Raw genomic sequence first — 26,025 nt, forward strand, 5'->3', positions numbered from 1 at the left:
TTAGAGCTGGAATAGTCCCAAGACACCTTAGAATAACTCTTGCACCAGGCTATAGATATAAGAGCCCAGGTTTAATAGCCAAGTGGGAGAAAGAAGCCACTGATAGTTCCATTAGGTTGATGAAACTGTTATTGGAAGAAGAAAAAACTACTCTAAGTAAGCTAAATGACAATTTGAAAGAACAGATTGAGGTCACAAAAAAGTTTGTGAGTGAATCCGATTTTGCAGTGAAAGAGCTGAGCTTACAAAATAGTATTGAGAGATTCCAATACCACTTGAAAGATCATAAACACAAACTTTTTAATAGAGAATTATTGGAATTCAGAGAGAATAAAGCCTATTCTGTATCTTTGGGTTGCAATTTCAAGGTCCCTGAGACCGATATCTCCTCTTCGGAGGCAGAAGTGTCTGATACAGAGACAAGACCAAGGTATCAGAGAGGGAGAGGTAGAGGGAGAGGTGGTCGGGGAGGTAATAGAGGAGGGAATAAGAGGTCACCACAAAGGGATTTTTTAGATCAAAGTTACCCTCTGAGGAATCGACAAAATACTCACAACGCCCCTTAGAACCACAGGTCCTCAATCTCCCTAAACGTCCTCTAACGGATACAGAAATGAGTGTTCTAAGTAAAGGATTGTCTTTTGTTCCCACCACGGACTATGATTGTTTTGAAGCAATAAAAGATTTATATTTGTTTGCTCGTAAACTCAAATGGCGTAAACATTTTGTTAAAGAGGACAAAAGAACCTCGAACGAATTGGGTATAGATGATAGTCTTCTGGTGGATGTGCGTTTTTTATTCAATCTGGGAGACCTGAATCCCAATGACAAAGGGGATGGTCCCTTTACCACCTTAAAAAATAAAAGCACGAGGATGCCACCAGTAACGGGAGATTTAAACTCTATCGATGTATTCATTAATTTAATATCAGAGGAGCTTTTGGAGCTGAAAGGTTCTACCAAGGTTAAATTTCATAATCTCTCAAAAAAGGAAATGAGCAGTCTTAGGCTACTTTCAAACATCAGGTTTTCGGCGTCAGGCGCGATCCGGCGTCGTGCCGGAATGCCGGATCCGGCAAATGTTTTGTAAAACCTGATGTGCCGGATCCGGTTTTCTGCCGGATCCGTCTTGTTCTTGACAGACAAAACCGGATCCGTCTCATCCGGTTCATCCGTTTTTCGACGGATTACGCCGGATCCGGTTTTTAAAATTTACCCTCAAGGCAGAGTACACTGGCAGGATGACAGAGTGTGAAATATTTGTGCCCTAACCAAACTTGTGTACCTTCTGGACGTCATGGTGTACTATTTTTAGCTTTAGGCCACAGGTGTGTACCTGGTTGTGTTTTATGCAAAGTATTTCACCTTTTAACAAAAGTTGTGTACATTGTTAGGAAATCACCAACAATAAACACAACTTTTTAGGTGAAATACTTTGCTTCAAACACAACCAGGAACACAACTGTGGCAAAAAGCTAAAATTTACCCACAGTTATATACCTGGTTTTGAATACCTTTTTACCTTTGAAATACCCTGTATTTAACCTTTTTTTTAAACATAGTTCGCCGCAGAAAGAAAAGACAGACAACCATTGTGAAACGATAATTTAACTTTTATTTAAAATTTTTTTTTTTTTGTAAAATATTTTTAAAGTGCAAAAAACTTTTTTAATAAAGGTTTTAAACCCAATGGGCATTTTTATTAAAAAAAAAAAAATTACAAATCTGTGTAGTGTGGGGTGGAAATACTGCTGAAGGGGCTGCGGGACACTTCGACACTGGGTGTGTGGAGAGAGGACTGGGATCGTGGTGGGGAAGGAACAGTTAGAGGTGAAGGTGTGGAAAAAGCTACAGAATGGGTGGACATGTTGGAGGCAGAAGAGGTGGTGGGCGGTGGAGTGGAGGGTTGGGCAGGGACTGTAGGAGCAGATGATGTTGATGGAAAGTTGTATGGGGAAGGAGTTTGGTACGGGGAAGGAGTTTGGTACGGGGAAGGAGTTTGGTACGGGGCAGGTTGCTGGAAGTGGGGAGATGTCTGGTACTGGGGAGGTTGCTGGTACTGGTGAGGTTGCTGGTATGTAATATGAGGGGGAGGATGGAAAGTGGCTGGAGGGGGTGCAGATGTAATAGGAGGGGGAGGATGGAAAGTGGCTGGAGGGGGTGCAGATGTAATAGGAGGGGGAGGATGGAAAGTGGCTGGAGGGGGTGCAGGTGGAGGAACTACAGTGGTGGGAGGTGGAGGTTGGGAGGTAACCTGCTGTAGAGCACCGTGGCACGAATGCATTACATGCATCTGCTGGGTAGGAGATAGTGTTGCCATGCGCTCCACAACAGACCTGAAAAAGGTGTGGTTTGGCGAAGTTCTTCCTTCTGAATGCATGGTTTGCAGAAGTGTCTTCACCTCCAGAATGCTGGAGTTGATCTGCTGAAAGCCTGCGGAGATTTGCTCTGACAAGACTTTTAGACAGTTCTGGAAAGATGCATTCAGATGCAAGAACTCTTGCGCATAACTCTTTTCCTGACCCCTCTGCCGCTGCCGCCCAGTACCCGCAGGTGTACTAGAGGTGGCAGGGGCAGAAGGGTGGGGTAAAGGGAAAGCGATCTCCTCACCAGCAGCTTCATGTAATGTAGGCGGCCACGATGCTCCTGTGCTGGTGGATGGGACAGATGGGTCGAATGTGTGGGAAGGCTGGGAAGGTGCAGATGTACCGGGGCGGTCGAAGTGTCCCTCGGTGCCGGTCTCCTCAGGGATCGCCTCAGAAGGGTCCAATCGTGCAGGCTCCCGAGTGCTGCTCACCATGCTGTGGAATAAAGAGAAAAAAAACAATTAAAATACTGACATGGTATGGCCCTGGCTGAAAAAAAAAAGTTACATCTAACATTTTTTTTCACATGTGGTGTGTAATATTTACCTTCTGGTGAGCATTGTTTCCCGGAGGAACGACAGGGCTTGTGCGTACTTGTACTTGCTCCTGCGTCCTCCAGATCCACTCGGGGCCCGCATCTCTTTATTGAACTCCTTCTTGAAACGATCCCTCACAGACCGCCACCGATTCACAATTCTGTTCCCTGAAACGAGAAAGGAGTGGTTAGTATACAACATCAGTGTTTCACAAACTCCAGTCCTCATGGTCCCCAGGGGTCATGTTTTCAGGATTTCCATAGTAAATAGAAATCCTGAACACATGATCCGTGGGGACCACGAGGACTGGAGTTCGGGAAACACTGGTTTACATCAAGCAACCGGTACTGTATATACTTACGCTCTTTAATCTGGGCCCGAACATCGAGGTCCTCCCAGCGGCCCACAAGGAGCGAACAGATTTCCTCCCAGAGTCGTCGGGTAACGATCAGGTCAGCGTGGCGGCGGTCAGCCATATTCCAGAGCGGCTCCCTTTCTCTGACGAGATCGATGAGGCGGTCCACATCAATCCCTCCATCCTCACCGTCAGAGTCGGGAGCACGCTGTGAAGGCTGTTAAAGAAAAAGACAAAAATAACATAATTAGCCTCCACAAAAGAAATGAAATAAAAAGTGCAAAAAAAACAAAGCAAAAATATTTATACTTACACGCTGGTGACTGCCGCGTTGCTGTCGCCGACGACCCTGGGAGGCACTGCGAGGACCTCTTGGCCGAGCACCAGATTGGGAAGACTAGAGAAAAAAACAAAAAATGTTATGTCTTTGGATGTAGGCATTTGTTTGCTGTGTGTGGTCTGCAGAACGTTGTTTTCTATGTGTTGTGTGTAGTGTGATGTTGTGTTTCTGCGTTTGATGCAAAAAACTTACCAATTGTGAGCCCACTCCAGGTGTCTGTCCACCCCTTCCTTCTTCTTCTGGGAGCTCCTCTTCATCTTGTGATTCCTGTTTTGAAATAAAAGGCAATGAATAGACATATATTACAGAGATGATGGATTTTGGAAATAAAAACTTACCGTCAAACGCTGACGATGCGAGGGAGGGCTCTCAGAAGAAGATGTGCTGTCCTGTTGATGGCCAGACTCCATGGCTGTGGGTATTGCTGCTGCTGTTGCTGCTGCCAGTGATGCCATTTCTGCTGCTGCTGCTGCTGCATCTCTTTGGCGGCTGTTGAATAAAGAGAAACAAAGGGCCAATGAATATCTTGATATTCCATGGCCCTAGTTTGGAGGAATGGGGGATTTGATAATTACCGTCTCTCATCTGCTGTTGGACTCCCCTCCTCAGCATGTTCCATTTGCTGCTCCATTTGTGGTGATGCTGATGGTGCTGCTGTTGCTGCAGATGTCTGCTGCCTTCTCCTGCTCCTGGTTCTTGGCTTGGGTGGCATGTTGGGTGTGGCTGAGGGTCCCATTGTCTTGCTTTTATATATCTCCTGTGGGCAGAGCTACTGAGCATGCTCAGACCAAAAAACCGGATCCGGCGCATTGCGGCGCTCATAGGCTTTCATTGTGTGAAAAAGCCGGACGCGCCGGATCTGGCGTGTCCGGCTTTTTCGCCGGAGACAAAAAACGTTACAGTAGCCGTTTTTTCCAGACGCCAGATCGCGACACATTGCCGGATCCGGCGAAAACCGGATGAAACGCATTGCCATCCGGCGCGATCCGGCGCAAATGCAAGTCAATGGGGGGGAAACCGGATCCGGCATTGCATTTCGCCGGATCCGGTTTCTGTCAAAAGCGCCGGATCGCGCCTGACGGCGAAAACCTGATGTGTGAAAGAGGCCTTAGAGATTTGGAGTCGGACAGCAATATTACGATTAAGCCCTCCGATAAAGAGGGCAATGTAGTGGTCATGGACACTTCATTATATAGGACGATGTGCACCACTATCCTGGAAGACAAAGAAAATTATGAAATACTAACATGTAACCCAACCAGTAAGATTGTGGGTAATCTCACAAGGCTAATTTAATGATGGCTTTGATGCAGGGGTGATCGATACAAATGAAAGGGGTTTCCTTATCCCTGCATACCCCATAATGGCCACATTTTAATGTCTTCCAAAGGTCCACAAAGGGGTTAATCCCCTGAAGGGGAGACCAATTGTGGCAGGTATTGGGAGTGTGACACAGAGCCTAGGTCTATACCTAGATCAGGTATTTAGACCTTTTGTTCTTTCCCTTAAATCATATGTATGTGATACCACCGACTTCCTTGGAAAACTGGATGGGATATGTTTAGAAAATGTTATGATATTGGGGAGCATAGATGTGGAGGTATTATATTCGTCAATTCCCCATGAAGTGGGTCTGAAAGCGGTTGAAAACTATTTACAAACTAGGGGTTTACAGTTTCATAGACACAATGAATTTTTGATCAAAGCATTGGATTTTTGTCTTACCAACAATGTTTTCCTGTTTGATAATAAATTCTTCCACCAGCTCAGGGGCACAGCGATGGGGAGCCCATGTGCTCCCACATATGCAAATTTGCTCCTGGGCTAGTGGGAAGAGAACATAGTGTTTCATGACTCTATGGCTGATTGGAGTGAGAAAATTGTATTATGGTTACGCTACATAGACGATGTGTTCGTCATATGGAGAGGTACCAGAATGGATTTTGATAACTTTGCGAGAGAACTGAATGTTAATCAGCTAGGACTCCATTTCACCCATGAGACCAGTGAATGTGAGCTGGCGTTTCTTGACATCCTTGTCCAAAAAATTGAGAATGGTGAATTGACAACTAAAACATATCGGAAGCCCACTGCCACAAATTCCCTTCTAAGGTGGGAAAGTGGCCATCCAAAATCCCTGAAGAGAGGTATACCTAAAGGACAATACCTAAGGGTCCGCCGAAATTGCTCTGATATACGCAATTTTAAAGAGCAGGCGGACGATTTAAAAATGAGATTCCTTGAAAGGGGGTATCCAAATAGTGTTTTGAGAGAGGCATATAATACCTCTCTGGCCACAAACCGGAAAGATCTATTGAAGCCTACATTGTCCAAAAAGTTAAAGAATGTGACACGTTTTATAACAAAGTTCTCTAACGGGGCAAAAGAGATTAGAAAAATATTTGAACGTCACTGGTCTATTCTACGCATGGACATGGATGTCAGGGAAACAGTGGGCCCCACTCCTCAGATCGCCTTCCGCAGGGGTAGATCACTAAGGGACAGGCTCGTTCATAGCCACTTTCAGTCCCAAAAGAACCAAACATGGCTGAGCTCACCACCAGCAGGATGCTTTAGATGTGGCAAGTGCAAATTCTGTGTGCATGTTTCTCCTGGTAAAACCTTTGTGGGTAACAACACTGGAAGGATTCACTCCATTAGACAGTTTATTAACTGCCAGAGTGTGGGTGTTGTGTATAAGGCAACCTGTGAGTGTGGTATGGAGTACGTAGGAAAAACAAAAAGAGAGTTCTGTAGAAGGACAGGAGAACATGTAGGAGATATTGTGAACAGAAGAGACACATCAATAGCCAATCATATCAACAAGTTTCACCAGGGTGATGTCAAGATGATCACGTTCAGAGGGATTGACAGGATTAGTCAACCTGTGAGAGGTGGAAACTGGGACCAGAGGATCCTACAGAAAGAGACTAAATGGATCTTCAGGCTACAGACTGTACATCCAAAGGGCCTTAACGACCAACTTTCCTTTGTTTCCTATATGTAGTGTAGGGACTGTAGGGCTTATAGAGAGGGAGAGCCGCCGTTGAGTGGGGACGCCACTGCGCAGGTTCTAGGGTGCCAATCTCCGCGTGAGGTAGGGTTAGGTAGACTAGGGCCTGTAGGGTATAATTAGGGCATCTATCTCCTTTTCACCCCTCGGTGTTATATATTTCCAAGGAAGTGGGTGGTACATAAAATTTACCATCACTATAAGAAATGTATATTTATTTTAGATCTATGTCCGACTCCTGTGTATCTAGCTGCTCATGGACTTACATTTATATTATATGAGATTTTTTGAGACGGGTGTCTTTTTTCTGTGTTGACGTACATCTGGGATCTTTCATGATATCCAGGGTATCATAGATATTTCTATGTTTGAATTGGAACCTGCACATAGTTATTGGTAAGAAAAGTGTAAGGGTCAATATTTCTGATTTGCTTACAAGTTTGGAGAGAGGCTTCATGGGGAGATAAACTATTGCTGTATATTAATGACTATTTCCCCTGGTTCTAAGCGTCTAGGTGCGGCGCATGCGCTGTATCTAGACGGTGGGCGAAGACATTATGTCTCCTGCGGGAGGCATAAATTACATGATGTCAGCGTACCAGCCCCTCCCACAATAGGAGCAGCGCGATGTAGCGCATGCTCTGTTATGTTTGTCTGCTCACTTCGCGCCGAGCATTCCACGGGAACGGGCGCATGGATGACGTCAGCGGTTCAACCACAGGAAGTGATGAGGAGACCGAAAGTGTTTCTTCCGGTAAGCAAGGCGCGATTATATAAATGAACGACGCGCTACTACAATGTTCATACCATGACGGTCTGAGTACAAAACGGCCACTCATGACGCTTGGCTCCTGTAACCCCATGTGACTCCCCTGATGAGTGTAACGAAACGCGTAGGGAGAAGGGGTAGCGCATCTGGCAATATGGGCAGTATATGATTGAAGCCTGAAAACTGGTGAGACCGTTCCTTTTTTATCATGGGGTTGTCTTCTCGTGTTTAACAATCCTTTATTATGGAATGCGGTGTAAGTAGGAGTGTGCACGATAGAAGACACATCCCATAATGTTTATAACATGGCCCGCATGTATATGTTTACCAATGAATCCCTCTGAATTATGAGGGACCAAGCTGATTGTTCTATGGTTTTTGTATATTATAAATGTGAAGTTTCAATATATGGAGGATATATTTCAGTATAGGCATTGGAGGATGATATGCAGTACTGGATTACAAGTTAGATTGGTACTGCACTTTATAATTGAATTTGTATTTGTATGCAACATCCCTATATTGGTTGTGATAAGTTTAATACGAAGTGGTTAATAGACCATTACAACTAGGAGGTACCATAGGCCTACGGGTAGTTGCAATACATTTGTATATACAGGTACCGGGATAATTGAGTTTATGGTGTGATTTGACACCTAGAAGATGAAAAGGGCTGATGTTTGGGCATATATGTACTACGCCTATTGGCATATTTCATTATAAGGTATCTGTTCCAACAAGAGGAGAGTATTTGTTGGGTTTGCACTATAGCACATCAACTATTTTATGTGTTGTTTGTTTGTTTGTTTGTTTGTTTGAGCACCTTGTATTTTATCCTCAAATAATAAAAGTTAGATTTTAAAAATATCCGATTGCTACAATACATATATATAGAGGTGGATATTTCCATTGCTGAGTTTATGCTTTGGTCTGATGAGTCCAAATTTGAGATCTTTGGTTTCAACCACCGTGTCTTTGTGTGATGCAGAAAAGGTGAATGGATGGACTTTACAAGCCTGGTTCCCACCGTGAAGCATGGAGGAGGAGGTGTGATGGTGTGGGGGTGCTTTGCTGGTGACACTGTTGGGGATTTATTCAAAATTGAAGGCATACTGAATCAGCATGGCTACCACAGCATCTTGCAGCTGCATGCTATTCCATGCGGTTTGCGTTTAGTTGGACCACCATTTATTTTTCAAGAGGACAATGACCCCAAACACACCTCCAGGCTGTGTAAGGGCTATTTGAACAAGGAGGAGAGTGATGGGGTGCTACGCCAGATGACGTGGTCTCCACAGTCACCAGACCTGAACCCAATAGAGATGGTTTGGGGTGAGCTGGACCGCAGAGTGAAGGCAAAAGGGCCAACAAGTGCTAAGCATCTCTGGGAACTCCTTCAAGACTGTTGGAAGATCATTTCCGGTGACTACCTCTTGAAGCTCATCAAGAGAATGCCAAGAGTGTGTAAGGCAGTAATCAAAGCAAAAGGTGGCTACTTTGAAAAACCTAGAATATAAGACACATTTTCAGTTGTTTCATACTTTTTTGTTAATTATATAATTCCACATGTGTTAATTCATAGTTTTGATGCCTTCAGAGTGAATCTACAATTTTCATAGTCATGAAAATAAAGAAAACTCTTTGAATGAGAAGGTGTGTCCAAACTTTTGGTCTGTACTGTATATATATATATATATATATATATATATATCTACTACCATTCAAAAGTTTAGGGTCACTTAGAAATTTCCTTATTTTTGAAAGAAAAGCACAGTTTTTTCAAATGAAGCTAACATTAAATGATTCAGAAATACACTCTATACATTGTTAATGTGGTAAATAACTATTGTAGTTGTAAAGTTTGGTTTGTAATGCAATATCTTCATAGGTGTATAGAGGCACATTTCCAACAACCATCACTCCAGTGTTCTTATGGTACTTTGTTTTTGCTAACTGTGTAAAAAGGCTAATGAATGGTAAGAATACCCTTGAAAACCCTTGTGCAAGTATGTTAGCACAGCTGAAAACAGTTTGGCTGATTAGAGAAGCTATAAACCTGACTTTCCTTTGAGCTGGTTGAGAATCTTGAGTATTACATTTGTTGGTTCCATCAAACTCTCAAAATTGCCAGAAAAAAAGAACTTTCATGTGAAACTTGACAGTCTATTCTTGTTCTTAGAAATGAAGGCTATTCCATGCGAGAAATTGCCAAGAAACTGAAGATTTCCTACAACGATGCGTACTACTCCCTTCAGAGGAGAGCACAAACAGGCTCTCACCAGAGTAGAAAGAGAATTGGGAGGCCCCGCTGCACAACTGAGCAACAAGACAAGTACATTAGAGTCTGTAGTTTGAGAAATCGATGCCTCACAGGTCCTCAACTGGAAGCTTTATTAAATAGTACACGAAAAACACCAGTGTCATCGTCTACAGTGAAGAGGTGACTCCGGGATGCTGGCCTTCAGGGCAGTGTGGCAAAGAAAAAGCCATATCTGAGACTGGCAAATAAAAGGAAAAGATTAATATGGGCAAAAGAACACAGACATTGGACAGAAGATAGGAAATAAGTGTTATGGACAGACAAATCCAAGTTTGAGGTGTTTGGATCGCACAGAAGAACATTTGTGAGACGCAGAACAACTTAAAGCATGCTGGAAGAGTGCTTGACGTCATCTGTAAAGCATGGTGGAGGTAATGTGATGGTCTGGGGTTGCTTTGGTGCTGGTAAAGTGGCAGATTTGTACAAGGTAAAAGGGATTTTGAATAAGGAAGGCTATCACTCCATTTTGCAACGCCATGCCATACCCTGTGGACAGCGCTTTACTGGAGCCAATTTCATCCTACAACAGGACAATGTCCCAAAGCACACCTCCAAATTATGCAAGAACTATTTAGGGAAGAAGCAGGCAGCTGGTATTCTATCTGTAATGGAGTGGTCAGCGCAGCAACCAGATCTCAACCCCATTGAGCTGTTGTGGGAGCAGCTTTACCGTATGGTACGCAAAAAGTCCCCATCAAGCCAAACCAACCTGTGGGAGGGGCTTCTGGAAGCTTGGGGTGAAATTTCTCCAGATTACCTCAGCAAGTTAACTGCTAGAATGCCAAAGGTCTGTAATTGCTGCAAAGGGAGCATTCTTTGACGAAAGCAAAGTTTGAAGGAGAAAATTATTATCTCAAATAAAAATCTTTTTTTTGAACCTTGTCAATGTCTGGACTAGATTTGAAATTTATTTGGCAACTCATTTGATTAATAAAAGTATGAGTTTTCATGGAAAACACAAAATTGTCTTGGTGACCCCAAACTTTTGAACGGTAGTGTGTATATATTTATATATATATATATATATATATATATATATATACACACTATATATCCCTTCTCCCATATGTCCCTCCAGTATTGTTCAGTCACTACAATTGGTGGAGTTGCTGCCTTTGTGCTGTTGTTCTGTAGTTGGGAGTACACTTTGGATGGTCCTTTGGAGAACAGGGCATTTATCTTCTTGGCTTTGGCTTCTTTAGTGTAGTGTATGCTTGGCTCTCTACAATGTCTACAGAACCATATGAACCAGTACATGAATCTAGCTCAGAAAGGCATCGGGACCAACACCAGAGGCTCTAAGCACCAGCTCCTAGTAGATGGATCTGTGAATGCTTGGCTCTCTACAATGTCAGCAGGAATTTAAGAACCTTCCTCAGAAACTCAATGGGGCTATGGAGAACAATATTGGAAGTCAACTCAAGACAACCAGCACAAGTGACCATCAAATGCCGCATATACGCACTGTCCCCATTGCTGTTCTGCATAGGCTTGAACCCCCTCAGCCAGATATTTACAGAGTCTGGCTATGGATACAAGTTCAAGGGAGGAAGCACCATCAGCCACCTCCTCTACATGGATGATATCAAGCTGTATGCGAAAAATGAACGAGACATCGATTCACTGATCCACCTGACAAGGATCTACAGTGAAGACATCGGGATGTCCTTCGGACTGGAGAAGTGCGGCCGGTTGGTAATAAAGAGAGGCAAGGTAGTCATGACCGATGGAGTGGAATTACCAGCAGGCCAAATATCAGATGTACAGACATGCTACAAGCACCTCGGCATCCCACAAGGATACAGTAACCATGATGAGGAGGCCAGGAAAGCAGCAACATCCAAATACCATCAAAGGGTAAGACAGGTCCTGAAGAGCCAGCTCAATGGGAAGAATAAAATCGGCACCATCAATACATATGCCCTGCCAGTTATAAGATACCCTGCTGGCATAGTGTGCTGGCCAAAAGACGAGATGGAAGCTGCAGATGTGAAGACATGAAAGCTCCTCACAATGCATGGAGGTCTCCACCCTAAGTCTAGCACCCAAATATTGTATACCAACAGAAAGGAGGGTGGTCGAGGCTTGATAAGCATCCAAACCACCATCATGGATGAAACAAGGAGTATCCAGGAATACATCAGAAGAATGGCTCCAGAAGATGAAATGCTGAGAGAAAGCCTAAGGCAGCAATAACAACAGATCTGGAAGGAAGAGCAGGAACATTAAACACCATGGCAAGACATGCCGCTGCATGGGATGTACCACCGACAGATAATGGAAGTGGCTGACATGGAGAAATTCTACCAATGGCTGGAAAAAGCTGGACTTCAAGACAGCACAGAGGCACTAATCATAGTGGCACAAGAGCAAGCACTAAGTACAAGATCCATAGAAGCAGGAATCTACCACACAAGACCAGACCCAAGGTGCAGACTATACAAAGAAACCTCAGAAACAGTCCAACACATAGTGGCAGGGTGCAAAATGCAAGCAGGAACAGCATATACTGAACGCCACAACCAAGTAGCGGGAATTGTATACAGGAACATCTGTGCAGCATATGGGCTAAAAGCCCCCCTAAGTCCGGTTGGTAGACCCCAGAAAAAGTGGTGGAAAATGAAAGGGCTAAAATCCTGTGGGGTATCAAGTTACAGAAAGATTAGCAGGTGTTGGCTAACGTGGGAATCAATATGAAAAAGGTCAAAATTGAGCATCTGATTATCTACCTCCTGATGATCCGGTTAGGAGAAACGCGTTGAGGTCTTCTTATATCAACCACCAACCTTGAGTACCCTTTTATCTTCTTACTGTTATCAATATTTTTTCTGCCGCATCTGTCAAAATGATGTTGCTGGCATAATATATGCCTTCAATATTATTGTATTGCTGTGCTGCCCTTGTTAAGCATAATTAGAGATATCAGGGATTCCAAGGGACAGCCGTCGTGGAGCGGGGGCGCCATTCCGCTGACCAGTAGGGTGCCAATCTTCGCTGACAGGAAGGCTTTCAGTCACAGGGATCAGTATAGTTAGGTACTCATTTGCTTTTGCACATGTCACTTTAATGTCTGTGTCACTTGCATTCATTTTGCACTTTCTTCTTGTTGCCTACCCAACTACCTCTATCTTGGCAACCTCTATAAAGCTCCTTTCCTGGACAATTGAGTGACCGTATGTTGCACTAACCCAGGGGTATATAGGAGATTTAGGGTACAGCCGCCGTGGAGCGGGGGCGCCAATCTCAATTGTGTTTAGGGTGCCAACCTCCGCTGTAAGGTAGTTCTACAATAGGGCTCCTATCTAGGGCCATGGTAGGTGGCACGGTTGGTTGTTTCACAGTTTGGTTGTCTTGTTTTAGTTAAAAGGTTCAATAAAGGTTATAGTTTCTATAATTTATATCGGACATTAAGCTGATGTAAGGCTCCTGGATAGTACAGGTGTTGGCTAACCAACCAGACATTATCATAGTAGACAAGGATCAGAAGACAGCAATGATAATAGATGTGGCAGTGCCAAGTGACAGCAACATCAGGAAGAAGGAATATGAGAAGCTGGAGAAATACCAGGGCCTCAAAAAAGAACTGGAGAAGGTGTGGAAGGTGAAGGCAACAGTGATTCCAGTGGTGATAGGAGTACTTGGAGCAGTGACCCCTAAGTTGGAAGAATGACTACAACTAGACTTGAGCGAAACGGGTCGAAAAAATTCAAAAGTCGCCGACTTTTGGCAAAGTCGGGTTTCATGAAACGAAACCCGACCCTAGGATGAGGTCGGCCACGAGGTCGGCGACTTACGCGCCAAAGTCGCGTTTCAAAAGTTTGTTTTGCGCTCTTTTTCAGCCAATCAGGATCCACGGACACTGTGGGCAACGTGATGACCTAGGCACGGGTCACCACCATCTTTCAGAAGGGCATGCAAGTGATTGGCTTGCTTTGGTGGGCGTAACAGGGGGTATAAAAGGGCGTGCACGCCGACCGCCATCTTACTTCTGCCAATCTTAGTATAGGGAGAGGTTGCTGCTGATTCTGTAGGGAGAGCGTTAGGCAGGGAAGAAGACAAAAAAACTGCTTCTGCTGCTAGCGATTTGGCCTGCACAACACACAAGTCACTGTGTGTGCAGTGCAAGGGGAGGCTATATTGTGGTGTATCAGTGGTGTTGGTTGTTGGGCTGCCTTTTAAGGCTTCCTGACACGCTGGCATTGCTGTTTACCCACTGCTCCGCAAACTGCTTTTTTAAAAGAAATCCAATCTCCCTTATCCACTAGTCACTTTTGTCACAGCTGTGCCATCGAGCGTGTCACATAGCGCTCAGATATCAGTGGGCCTCACACAATCCACAAGTGTCCAGTGTCCAAAAGTGTGCGCAGAGATTCAAAATCTCCATTATCCTCTCGTCACTTTGGTCACAGGCAGCTGTGCCATCGAGCGTGTCACATAGCGCTCAGATATCAGTGGGCCTCACACAATCCACAAGTGTCCAGTGTCCAAAAGTGTGCGCAGAGATTCAAAATCTCCATTATCCTCTGGTCACTTTGGTCACAGGCAGCTGTGCCATCGAGCGTGTCACATAGCGCTCAGATATCAGTGGGCCTCACACAATCCACAAGTGTCCAGTGTCCAAAAGTGTGCGCAGAGATTCAAAATCTCCATTATCCTCTCGTCACTTTGGTCACAGGCAGCTGTGCCATCGAGCGTGTCACATAGCGCTCAGATATCAGTGGGCCTCACACAATCCACAAGTGTCCAGTGTCCAAAAGTGTGCGCAGAGATTCAAAATCTCCATTATCCTCTGGTCACTTTGGTCACAGGCAGCTGTGCCATCGAGCCTGTCACATAGCGCTCAGATATCAGTGGGCCTCACACAATCCACAAGTGTCCAGTGTCCAAAAGTGTGCGCAGAGATTCAAAATCTCCATTATCCTCTCGTCACTTTGGTCACAGCTGTGCCATCGAGCCTGTCACATAGCGCTCAGATATCAGTGGGCCTCACACAATCCACAAGTGTCCAGTGTCCAAAAGTGTGCGCAGAGATTCAAAATCTCCATTATCCTCTTGTCACTTTGGTCACAGGCAGCTGTGCCATCGAGCCTGTCACATAGCGCTCAGTTATCAGTGGGCCTCACACAATCCAAAAGTGTCCACTGTCCACAAGTGTGTGCAGAAATTCTAAATCTCCCCTGTCCTATAGACACCTTGTACCTTGTTTTACATTACTATATAGTTTGTTGGATTTTGTCTACATTTCTACCAAAAATGAGGAAGGCTGGTGGAAGAGGCCGTGGAATTGGGCGGGGGTTGGCAGCTGGTAATGATGGTGTTGGTGGTGGATCTGATGGTAGTGGCAAGAGCAAAATAGGACCGAATGCAGGAGGTGCTGACCCTGCGTCATCGTCTTGCTACATAAGGCCTCGAACGCTTAGTTTTCTAGGAGTTGGCAAACCGCTTTTAAAGGCAGAGCATCAGGAAAAAGTTTTGTCTTACATTGCTGACTCAGCCTCCAGCTCTATCGCCTCCTCTTCTTCAGTTGTAAAAAGTAAAAGCACTGAGTCGTCATTGGAGGCTCATGTTCATGAACCACACCTTTCCTTGTGTCCTTCACCCCAACCAAGATTGAAGGATGACGCAGGCCATACTACTGATTACTCCATGGAGCTGTTTTCACATACCATGCCTGGATTATCAAGTGAAATGGTGAATTACCCAGGCCAAGATGAATCTGACATGGAGTGCACTGATGCACAGCCGCTGATGGATGATTCTGCAGGTACATTCACTCAGAGCACTACATTGTCCTCGCAGTGTACAGAGCCAGATTTTGACCCTGATGAGACTCAGGTGCCCCTTCCCGCACACTATACCACCATACACGGTGACACAGAGAAAGGTGCACATGACATAGAAGAGGAGGTGATGGATGACCCAGTTGTTGACCCAGATTGGCATCCATTGGGGGAAGAGGGTGCTGCTTCCAATAGCTCAGATGAGGAGCATCCACAGCAGACATCGACATCGCAACAGCTGTTATCTGGCAGGCCCGGAGCACTCCAAAGACAGGTTCCAAACATCAAAAGAGTTGCTGGACAGCTTGTCCAGAGGGTCAAAAGATCACAGCGTGCTAGGCCGCAAAATGTCTGCCAAAGTAGGAAGAGTGCAGTGTGGCACTTTTTTGAACAAAATCCTCATGATCAGGCCAAGGTTATCTGTAAGAAGTGCGCAAAGACCTTTAGCCGAGGGAAAAATCTTAAAAATTTAAATACCAGTTGCATGCTTAGACATTTAACCAGCATGCACTTGCAAGCGTGGACACAACACCAAACCTCAAGTGCCACATGTGCAACTGATCACAACGAAGGTAGTCAGCAGCGCTACATTGTTTCCCCCACTGTAAGCCCACCGGTTAGCACAGCAGCAAATGTTGAGGTGTCGTTGCAAGACCACAGCAGTCAGGGAATCCCACTGTTATATCAACGAAAGACTGATTCTAGGCCATCAGAAAGAACACCAACTCCATCACCATCATCAACCCTCTCTCAGTCCGCCCTGTCCACCGCTACTTCCACCATATGCAGCTCTCAAGTCCAGCTCACCCTCCCAGACACTATGAGTAGGTCAAGAAAGTACTCAGTCTCTCATCCGCGTACACTGGGTTTGAACGCCCACATTGCCAAACTAATCTCGTTTGAGATGATGCCCTTTCGGTTGGTGGATAGCACAGCTTTCCGCGAACTCATGGCCTATGCAGTACCACGCTATGACCTACCCAGTCGCCACTTCTCTCGCAAAGCCATCCCAGCCCTCCACCATCATGTGAAAGACCGCATTGTCCATGCACTCAAGCAGTCAGTGAGCGGAAAGGTGCACCTCACAACTGATGCATGGTCCAGTCGGCATGGCCAGGGCCGTTACGTGTCCATCACTGCGCACTGGGTTAATGTGGTGGATGCAGGGTCCACAGGGGACAGCGGTGGTGGGACAGTGCTGCCTAGCCCACGGTATAGGAAACAGTTGGCTGTAGGCGTTCGACCCTCCTCCTCCTCCTCCTCAAGAAGCGAAAGCTCGTCCACAGAGCGCAGTCGTACGAGCACTCCATCTGCAGCTGCCACTGTTGCACACGATGTGTCCCCCTATCGAGCAGCTAGTGGAAAGCGTCAGCAGGCTGTGTTGCAGATGATGTGTTTGGGCGACAGACACACCGCCGAGGTGCTGGCCGAGTACTTGAAGCGACAAACTGAGTCATGGCTGGGCAGTGTACATCTTGAGGCAGGCAAGGTAGTTAGTGATAACGGTCGTAATTTTGTGGCAGCCATAGCCCTTTCAAAACTCAGCCACATACCTTGCTTGGCTCACACCTTGAATCTGGTGGTGCAGTGCTTCCTCAAAAATTATCCGGAGTTAACAGCCCTGCTCCAGAAGGTGCGAAGACTGTGCGCGCGCATCCGCCGGTCGCCTGTACACTCCGTTCGTATGCAGAAGCTGCAGCGATTGCTCCACCTTCCCAACCACCGCCTCATTATCGACATTGCAACAAGGTGGAACTCCACCCTGCACATGGTGGAGCGGCTGTGCGAGCAGAGGCAGGCCATAATGCATTTGTGGGAGGATACACGGCCAGGCACTTTGAGAGCAGACATGGAGTTGACAGGCGTGCAGTGGTCGAAGCTGAAAGACCTTTGTAAAGTCCTTCAGTGTTTTGAGGAATGCACACGGCTGGTAAGCGCAGACAACGCCATCCTAAGCATGAGCATCCCACTTATGCGTCTGCTCATGCAAACTTTGACTCACCTTAAGGAGCAGGCGTCTGCAGCCAATGTTGATGAGGAGGAAGAGGAGGAGGGAATCCTTGATGACATTCAGCCATTGTCTGCTCAGGGACCTCTCCTGGACGAGGTGGAGGAAGAAGAGGAGGAGGAGGAGGATAATGGGGATGATTACTTAGGGGAGGAGGATGCATCTCGTGGGGCAAGTGAAAATGTTGGCGTGGCAAGGTCTGGTACAGGGTTTGTGCGTGACTGGAGGGATGTGGATTTGCCAGAAAGTGCTCCTCCACCCAGCACTCGCAGTGCATCATTGACACCGGGAACATTGGCCCACATGTCAGATTATGCCTTGCGGATCCTAAAAAGGGACCCCCGCATTGCCAAAATGATGAACGATGACGACTACTGGTTGGCCAGCATCCTGGATCCACGCTATAAAGGCAAATTACAAAACATCATGCCACAGGAGAACCTTGACCTAATATTGGCTAATAAACAAGCAACTCTGGTAAATCGGTTGCTTGAGGCATTCCCAGCACACAGCAGCGGTGATGGTTCTAACACGAGCCGTACGGGCCGGGGGCAGCTTGGCAGAGGTGTTCGTGGTGCACACAGCAGAAGTGGCGTTGGAGACAGGGGTTTCATGACAATGTTGTGGACTGATTTTTCAAATACCGCTCACACAACTGGTAATACTGCATCGATGGAAAGTGACAGGAGACAGCAGTTGTCAACTATGGTTACAAACTACTTTTCCTCCCATATCGATGTTCTCCCACACAGGTCATTCCCCTTTGACTATTGGGCCGCTAAACTGGACACCTGGCCTGAATTGGCCCAATATGCCTTACAGGAGCTCGCTTGCCCAGCTGCAAGTGTGCTATCGGAAAGAGTCTTCAGTGCAGCTGGATCAATCCTGACAGAAAAAAGGACCCGTCTGTCAACCCAAAATGTGGATGATCTAACCTTCATTAAAATGAACCACGCATGGGTTTCCAAGGATTTTGTCCCACCTTCCCCTGACGACACATAGGGTGACAGAAAAATGGCTTGCTTTGGTCCACCTCTTCCTGGTACTTCACCTATTTTGCCTTTTGCATGAGCTGAATGTCCAACATCAACATATGCCACTTTCTAAAACTCCCTAACTGTGCTGCCTCCCCCCCCATGGCCGGGGTCACCACCTACCGCACGACACCGTGCGAGTGCCGCTGCCCTGGACAGGTGGGTAGGCCGACTCTTGGGCGCAGGCACTGGCACAGGGTCCCTCATAGTGCAATCAAGTGTCTCTGACGGCGGTGGTGCACACCCGCCGTCAGACACACCGCTGTACTATGAGGGGCCCAGTGCCAGTACCGACGCCCACGAGTGGGCCCCCCTTGCTTGGGCAGGGCCCCAGCATTTGCAATCTTTACCTCTCCCTGCTCCTCCGCTGTGTAATCTGGGCCGTCAAATCCATACTGTGCCTGACACCGTCTGAGCCTGCCTCCTGAGACATATATTTTGAATGTGTACGCTATCCATACATGTTATCCGGGGATACGGTACCCTTTCTAACCTTTGTGCAATCACGTGCAATCCATACTGGGCCTGACACCGTCTGAGCCTGCCTCCTGAGACATATATTTTGAATGTGTACGCTATCCATACATGTTATCCGGGGATACGGTACCCTTTCTAACCTTTGTGCAATCACGTGCAATCCATACTGGGCCTAACACCATCTGAGCCTGCCTCCTGAGACATATATTTTGAATGTGTACACTATCCATACATGTTATCCGGGGATACGGTACCCTTTCTAACCTTTGTGCAATCACGTGCAATCCATACTGTGCCTGACACCGTCTGAGCCTGCCTCCTGAGACATATATTTTGAATGTGTACGCTATCCATACATGTTATCCAGGGATACGGTACCCTTTCTAACCTTTGTGCAATCACGTGCAATCCATACTGGGCCTGACACCGTCTGAGCCTGCCTCCTGAGACATATATTTTGAATGTGTACGCTATCCATACATGTTATCCGGGGATACGGTACCCTTTCTAACCTTTGTGCAATCACGTGCAATCCATACTGGGCCTAACACCGTCTGAGCCTGCCTCCTGAGACATATATTTTGAATGTGTACGCTATCCATAAATGTTATCCAGGGATACGGTACCCTTTCTAACCTTTGTGCAATCACGTGCAATCCATACTGGGCCTGACACCGTATGAGCCTGCCTCCTGAGACATATATTTTGAATGTGTACGCTATCCATACATGTTATCCAGGGATACGGTACCCTTTCTAACCTTTGTGCAATCACGTGCAATCCATACTGGGCCTAACACCGTCTGAGCCTGCCTCCTGAGACATATATTTTGAATGTGTACGCTATCCATACATGTTATCCAGGGATACGGTACCCTTTCTAACCTTTGTGCAATCACGTGCAATCCATACTGGGCGTGAGAACGGCTGGCGAGCTGTTAAGCAAGCTACAGCACCTGTCCAGACAAGTACAGGGATTCCCTAGCGAGGAGACTTATTTGATTGTTTTCAATGTTGGGACAGCAATTTTTGGGGAGCACTATACTCTGGAGAATGATAGATGGGGCCCACCATACACTGGAACATTCCAAAGGTGGACATCAGACACTGGAGCAGCATTTACAGGGCCCATTATACACTAGAGCATTAGAAATGGGGCCCATTATGTTTGGAGCATTATTTGGGCCCATAAGACAGTGGAGCTTCATCCATGGGGACCAACATATACTGTAGCATTATGTGGAGCTCATCATATACTGTTTCAAACATTATATGGGACCAATGATTCTGTATGGAGAAATAGATGGGCCTCGTCATGAGATGTAAAAAGTGAGGTATTTTTCATTGTACTATACCGCTATTTATCTGCCGTATCGGAACATGATGAGTTGTGGTATGTGTTAAAGGGGCGCTCTTTCGCCCAGGGCACATGAAAACCTGCAGCCAGCCCTCCCCCCCCCACAACTTTAGCCAAATAACCCCCATTTTTCAGTGCGTAACTTGTATTATGAAGTTAATTAAGGTTGACAAGCTTAAGTAAGAAGAATTGATGCTTTTGGCATTCAAATGGGCACTGTAGGTGTGTTTCCTGTCCTCCTCTCACTGCCGACTTTTATTCCCCATTGACTTACATTGGGTTTCGTGTTTTGGGACGATCCCGACTTTTCCCTATAATCGGACGATCTTGCTCGACCCGACTTTTGGAAAAGTCGGGTTTCACGAAACGAAACGCGACCCTAAAAAACCAAAAGTCGCTCAACTCTAACTACAACAGATCCCAGGAGCAACATCTGAGCTCTCTGTCCAGAAAAGCGCAATACTGGGAACAACTAAGATTCTGCACAGAACCCTCAATCTCCCAGGCCTCTGGTAGAGTAACCGAGAATGAGAAAGGGCAACAAACACCACCCCCATTGAGGGGTGAGAAGGAAGTATATATATATATATATATATATATATATATATATATACTACTCTGGCAAAAATTAAGAGACAACTGCAAAATTTTCAGTTTGTCTGATTTTTCTCTTTATAGGTATATTTTTGAGTAAAATGTAAATTGGTCTTTTATTCTATAAACTACTGACATGTCTTCGAATTTCCAGGCACTACATTTTGTATTTATTTTCAGAAAATGACAAATGGTCAAAATAACAAAAAAATGCAGTGCTTGCAGACCTCAAATGATGCTAAGAAAACAAGTTCATAATCATTTAGAAAGAACAATACTAATGTTTTTACTCAGGAAGAGTTCAGAAATCAATATTTTGTGGAATAACCATGATTTTTAATCACAGCTTTCATGCGTATTGACAGGCTTTCCACCAGTCTTCACACTACTTTTTGGTGACCTTATGCCACTTCTGGTGCAAAAATTTAAGCAGTTCTTCTTTGTTTGATGGTTTGTGACTATCCATCCTCCTCTTGATTACATTCCAGAGGTTTTCAATGGGGTTCAGGTCTGGAGATTGGGCTGGCCAATGACAGGGATTTGATGTGGTGGTCTTTCATCCACACATTAATTGACCTAGCTGTGTGGCATGGCGCATTGTCCTGCTGGAAAAAAACAGTTCTCAGAGTTGGGGAACATTGCCTGAGCAGAAGGAATCAACTGTTTTTCCAGGATATCCTTGTATGCGGCTTGATTCACATGTCCTTCTCAAAGATTAACCTGCCCAATTCCAGGCTTGCTGAAGCATCCCCAGATCATCACTGATCCTCCACCAAATATCACAGTGGGTGCAAGACACTGTGGCTTGCATGCCTCTCCAGGTCTCTGTCTAACCATTAGACGACCAGGTGTTCGGCAAAGCTGAAAATTTTACCCCATAATAAGGATTGGCGATTTTCTTTTCCTTTTATGTTGTTATTCGCTATATGCTATTTAATGACTATTTGTGGGATCTCTAGTTTTAAAGTTTTTTCCGTACCTGTACAAGGTTCTTTACTTTCCATTCACTTTCCTCCCTTCCTACCCTTACCCTGTTTAATTACTAAAAACCAATAAAATTATTTGAAAAGAAAATTAGACTCTTCAGAGAAGATTACCTTACACCAGTCCTCTATGGTCCAATCCTTATGGTCTTTGGCAAACTTCAGCCTGGCTCTCCTTTGCTTCTCATTGATGAAAGGCTTATTTCTAGCTTTACATGACTTGAGCCTTGCCTTTAGGAGCCTGTTACGAACTGTTCTTGCCGTGCACTTCACCTCAGCTGCCATTTGCCATTCCTTTTGTAGGTCACTTGATGTCATCCTGCGGTTGCTGAGTAACATTCGAATAAGATGGCGATCATCCCTGTCAGTGGAGAGTTGTTTTTGCCCTCTGTCGGTCTGTAGCTTTGTTGTTCCCAATATCTGCTGCTTGACCTTGTTGTAATGGACTGCTGTCTTAGAAATTTTAAGGATGGAGGCAACACTGTATCCCTTTGCTAGTAAAGCCAGAATTGAACCCTTCTTTTCCTCACTCAAGTCTTTTCTTTTCAACTCCTTTGGCATGGTTAAAAGTTATTTTTTCATTCCTATTACTTTTGGGATATTATTATCACTTGTTTTGCCATCCAGCTTGTCCTATTGCAAGAGGATTGTGAACACCACAGCAGGGTTTTTTTTATACTTTCCTTTGCTAAATAAGATTTGGTTTCAGGTGATCACCTAATCAGAAGCACATTAAGTAGAATGAGGTGTACTCTGGTTGGAATTCAACTGACACTGGAATGGAATGGCTGTCAGACATGTAGAGAAGCTGATTTTTATAAAATTTTGCACTGGTCTCTTAATTTTTGCCAGAGCTGTATATATATATATATATATATATATATATATATATATATATACATACAGTGGGGCAAAAAAGTATTTAGTCAGTCAGCAATAGTGCAAGTTCCACCACTTAAAAAGATGAGAGGCATCTGTAATTTACATCATAGGTAGACCTCAACTATGGGAGACAAACTGAGAAAAAAAAATCCAGAAAATCACATTGTCTGTTTTTTTTTCATTTTATTTGCATATTATGGTGGAAAATAAGTATTTGGTCAGAAACAAGCAATCAAGATTTCTGGCTCTCACAGACCTGTAACTTCTTAAGAGTCTCCTCTTTCCTCCACTCATTACCTATAGTAATGGCACCTGTTTAAACTTGTTATCAGTATAAAAAGACACCTGTGCACACCCTCAAACAGTCTGACTCCAAACTCCACTATGGTGAAGACCAAAGAGCTGTCAAAGGACACCAGAAACAAAATTGTAGCCCTGCACCAGGCTGGGAAGACTGAATCTGCAATAGCCAACCAGCTTGGAGTGAAGAAATCAACTGTGGGAGCAATAATTAGAAAATGGAAGACATACAAGACCACTGATAATCTCCCTCGATCTGGTGCTCCACGCAAAATCCCACCCCGTGGGGTCAGAATGATCACAAGAACGGTGAGCAAAAATCCCAGAACCACGCGGGGGGACCTAGTGAATGAACTGCAGAGAGCTGGGACCAATGTAACAAGGCCTACCATAAGTAACACACTACGCCACCATGGACTCAGATCCTGCAGTGCCAGACGTGTCCCACTGCTTAAGCCTGTACATGTCCGAGCCCGTCTGAAGTTTGCTAGAGAGCATTTGGATGATCCAGAGGAGTTTTGGGAGAATGTCCTATGGTCTGATGAAACCAAACTGGAACTGTTTGGTAGAAACACAACTTGTCGTGTTTGGAGGAAAAAGAATACTGAGTTGCATCCATCAAACACCATACCTACTGTAAAGCATGGTAGTGGAAACATCATGCTTTGGGGCTGTTTCTCTGCAAAGGGGCCAGGACGACTGATCCGGGTACATGAAAGAATGAATGGGGCCATGTATCGTGAGATTTTGCGTGCAAACCTCCTTCCATCAGCAAGGGCATTGAAGATGAAACGTGGCTGGGTCTTTCAACATGACAATGATCCAAAGCACACCGCCAGGGCAACGAAGGAGTGGCTTCGTAAGAAGCATTTCAAGGTCCTGGAGTGGCCTAGCAAGTCTCCAGATCTCAACCCTATAGAAAACCTTTGGAGGGAGTTGAAAGTCCGTGTTGCCAAGCGAAAAGCCAAAAACATCACTGCTCTAGAGGAGATCTGCATGGAGGAATGGGCCAACATACCAACAACAGTGTGTGGCAACCTTGTGAAGACTTACAGAAAACGTTTGACCTCTGTCATTGCCAACAAAGGATATATCACAAAGTATTGAGATGAAATTTTGTTTCTGACCAAATACTTATTTTCCACCATAATATGCAAATAAAATGAAAAAAAAAGACAATGTGATTTTCTGGATTTTTTTTTCTCAGTTTGTCTCCCATAGATGAGGTCTACCTATGATGTAAATTACAGACGCCTCTCATCTTTTTAAGTGGTGGAACTTGCACTATTGCTGACTGACTAAATACTTTTTTGCCCCACTGTATATATATATTGTGATAAAACACTCCGGGATCGCCTTTGCTGGGGTCAAAGGTCACGTGCATTCAGCGTGAACTCAGGCGCAGAGCTGGGAGTCAGGTATTACTGACCCTGGGTCAGGTTTATTAACGGTGAAAGCAATGCAAAAGGAAATAAAACATAAAACAAATCCTTGCCTGTCCGGCACTAACTAAACAATGGACAACCTAACTACCAACTGGCAGGCTTCTCCCGTCCAGCCAAACCACAGTTGCAGTGGGCACTGCTTCCACTCACGTGTGTCTCTCACACAGACAGGCTCTCTGTGTTCCCAGGCTGAGACTCACACAACCACCTGGCATCCTTTTATATCCACCTCCCATTATTCATTAGCAAGCAGGTGCGATACTGACCAGACTAGGCCACATAGGAAAGGAATCTGGGCGAGATATACCTGCCCTCATCCACTATTCCCACATGATTCTCACATATCCCCCCCTCTGCTCAGACCACTCCGGTCGAGCAATGACACCCGCCAAACAGTGCACTCGGGACAGGGCATCTGCATTTCCCATCTGTACCCCTGGGCGGTGCTCCACCGTAAAAGTGTAAGCCTGCAGGGCAAGGAACCACCGGGTCACCCGGCTATTCCGTTCCTTGTTCAAGTGCATCCACTTGAGAGGGGCATGGTCAGTGATCAGCCTGAACTTTCGGCCCACCAGGTAATATTTGAGGGCCTCTAGAGCCCACTTAATGGCGAGGCACTCTTTTTCTATGACGGCATACCTTTGCTCGTGTTTATTCAGCTTCCTGCTGAGATAGAGGACTGGGTGTTCCACTCCGTCCCTCACTTGTGAGAGTACGGCCCCGAAAGCGGTATCAGAGGCATCTGTTTGTACCACAAACTCGCTGCAGAAGTCCGGAGTCACCAGTACGGGCTGAGAGCAAAGTGCCCGTTTTAGGCTATGGAAGGCTTCTTCAGCCGCTAAACTCCATTTAATCATGACGGAGTCTTTCCCTTTTGTAAGATCCGTCAGGGGGGTAGCGATGGCTGCAAAATTGGGTATGAACCGGCGATAATAGCCGGCAATCCCCAGGAAGGCTTGTACCTGCTTCTTGTTGACAGGTTGCGGCCAGTCCTGAACTGCCTGAATCTTATCAACCTGGGGTTTAACAACACCCCTTCCAATTACATACCCCAAATACCGGGCTTCTTCTAGCCCGATGTGACATTTCTTGGGGTTCGCGGTTAGACCTGCCTCCCACAGGTCGTCAATTACAGCTTGTACTTTCTGGAGATGAGTCTCCCAGTCCAAGCTGTAAATGACAATGTCGTCCAAATAGGCCGAAGCGTACCGCCTATGTGGCCTCAGGACTCGATCCATCAGTCTCTGGAAGGTCGCCGGTGCTCCGTGCAGTCCAAACGGCATATACACATACTAAAATAGACCTTCTGGGGTAGCAAATGCCGTCTTTTCTCTGGCAGCCTCCGCCAGAGGGATCTGCCAATACCCCTTTGTTAGGTCTAGGGTCGTAATATACCGGGCTTTTCCTAACCGATCTATTAACTCGTCGACCCGGGGCATAGGGTAGGCATCAAATTTTGAGACCGTA

General features: G+C 45.6%; 1 protein-coding gene across 2 annotated transcripts in view; it reads right to left on the reverse strand.

Moving 5' to 3' along the window:
- Positions 1–26,025, reverse strand: part of NLRC4 (NLR family CARD domain containing 4) — a 93,367-nt gene that overhangs the window by 31,124 nt on the left and 36,218 nt on the right. The gene's annotated exons all lie outside the window — the stretch shown is intronic.

Source organism: Dendrobates tinctorius, unplaced genomic scaffold, assembly GCF_039654945.1.
Source record: "Dendrobates tinctorius isolate UK_male_01 unplaced genomic scaffold, ASM3965494v1 ptg000250l, whole genome shotgun sequence".
In the NCBI taxonomy this organism is placed as follows: Eukaryota; Metazoa; Chordata; class Amphibia; order Anura; family Dendrobatidae; genus Dendrobates; species Dendrobates tinctorius.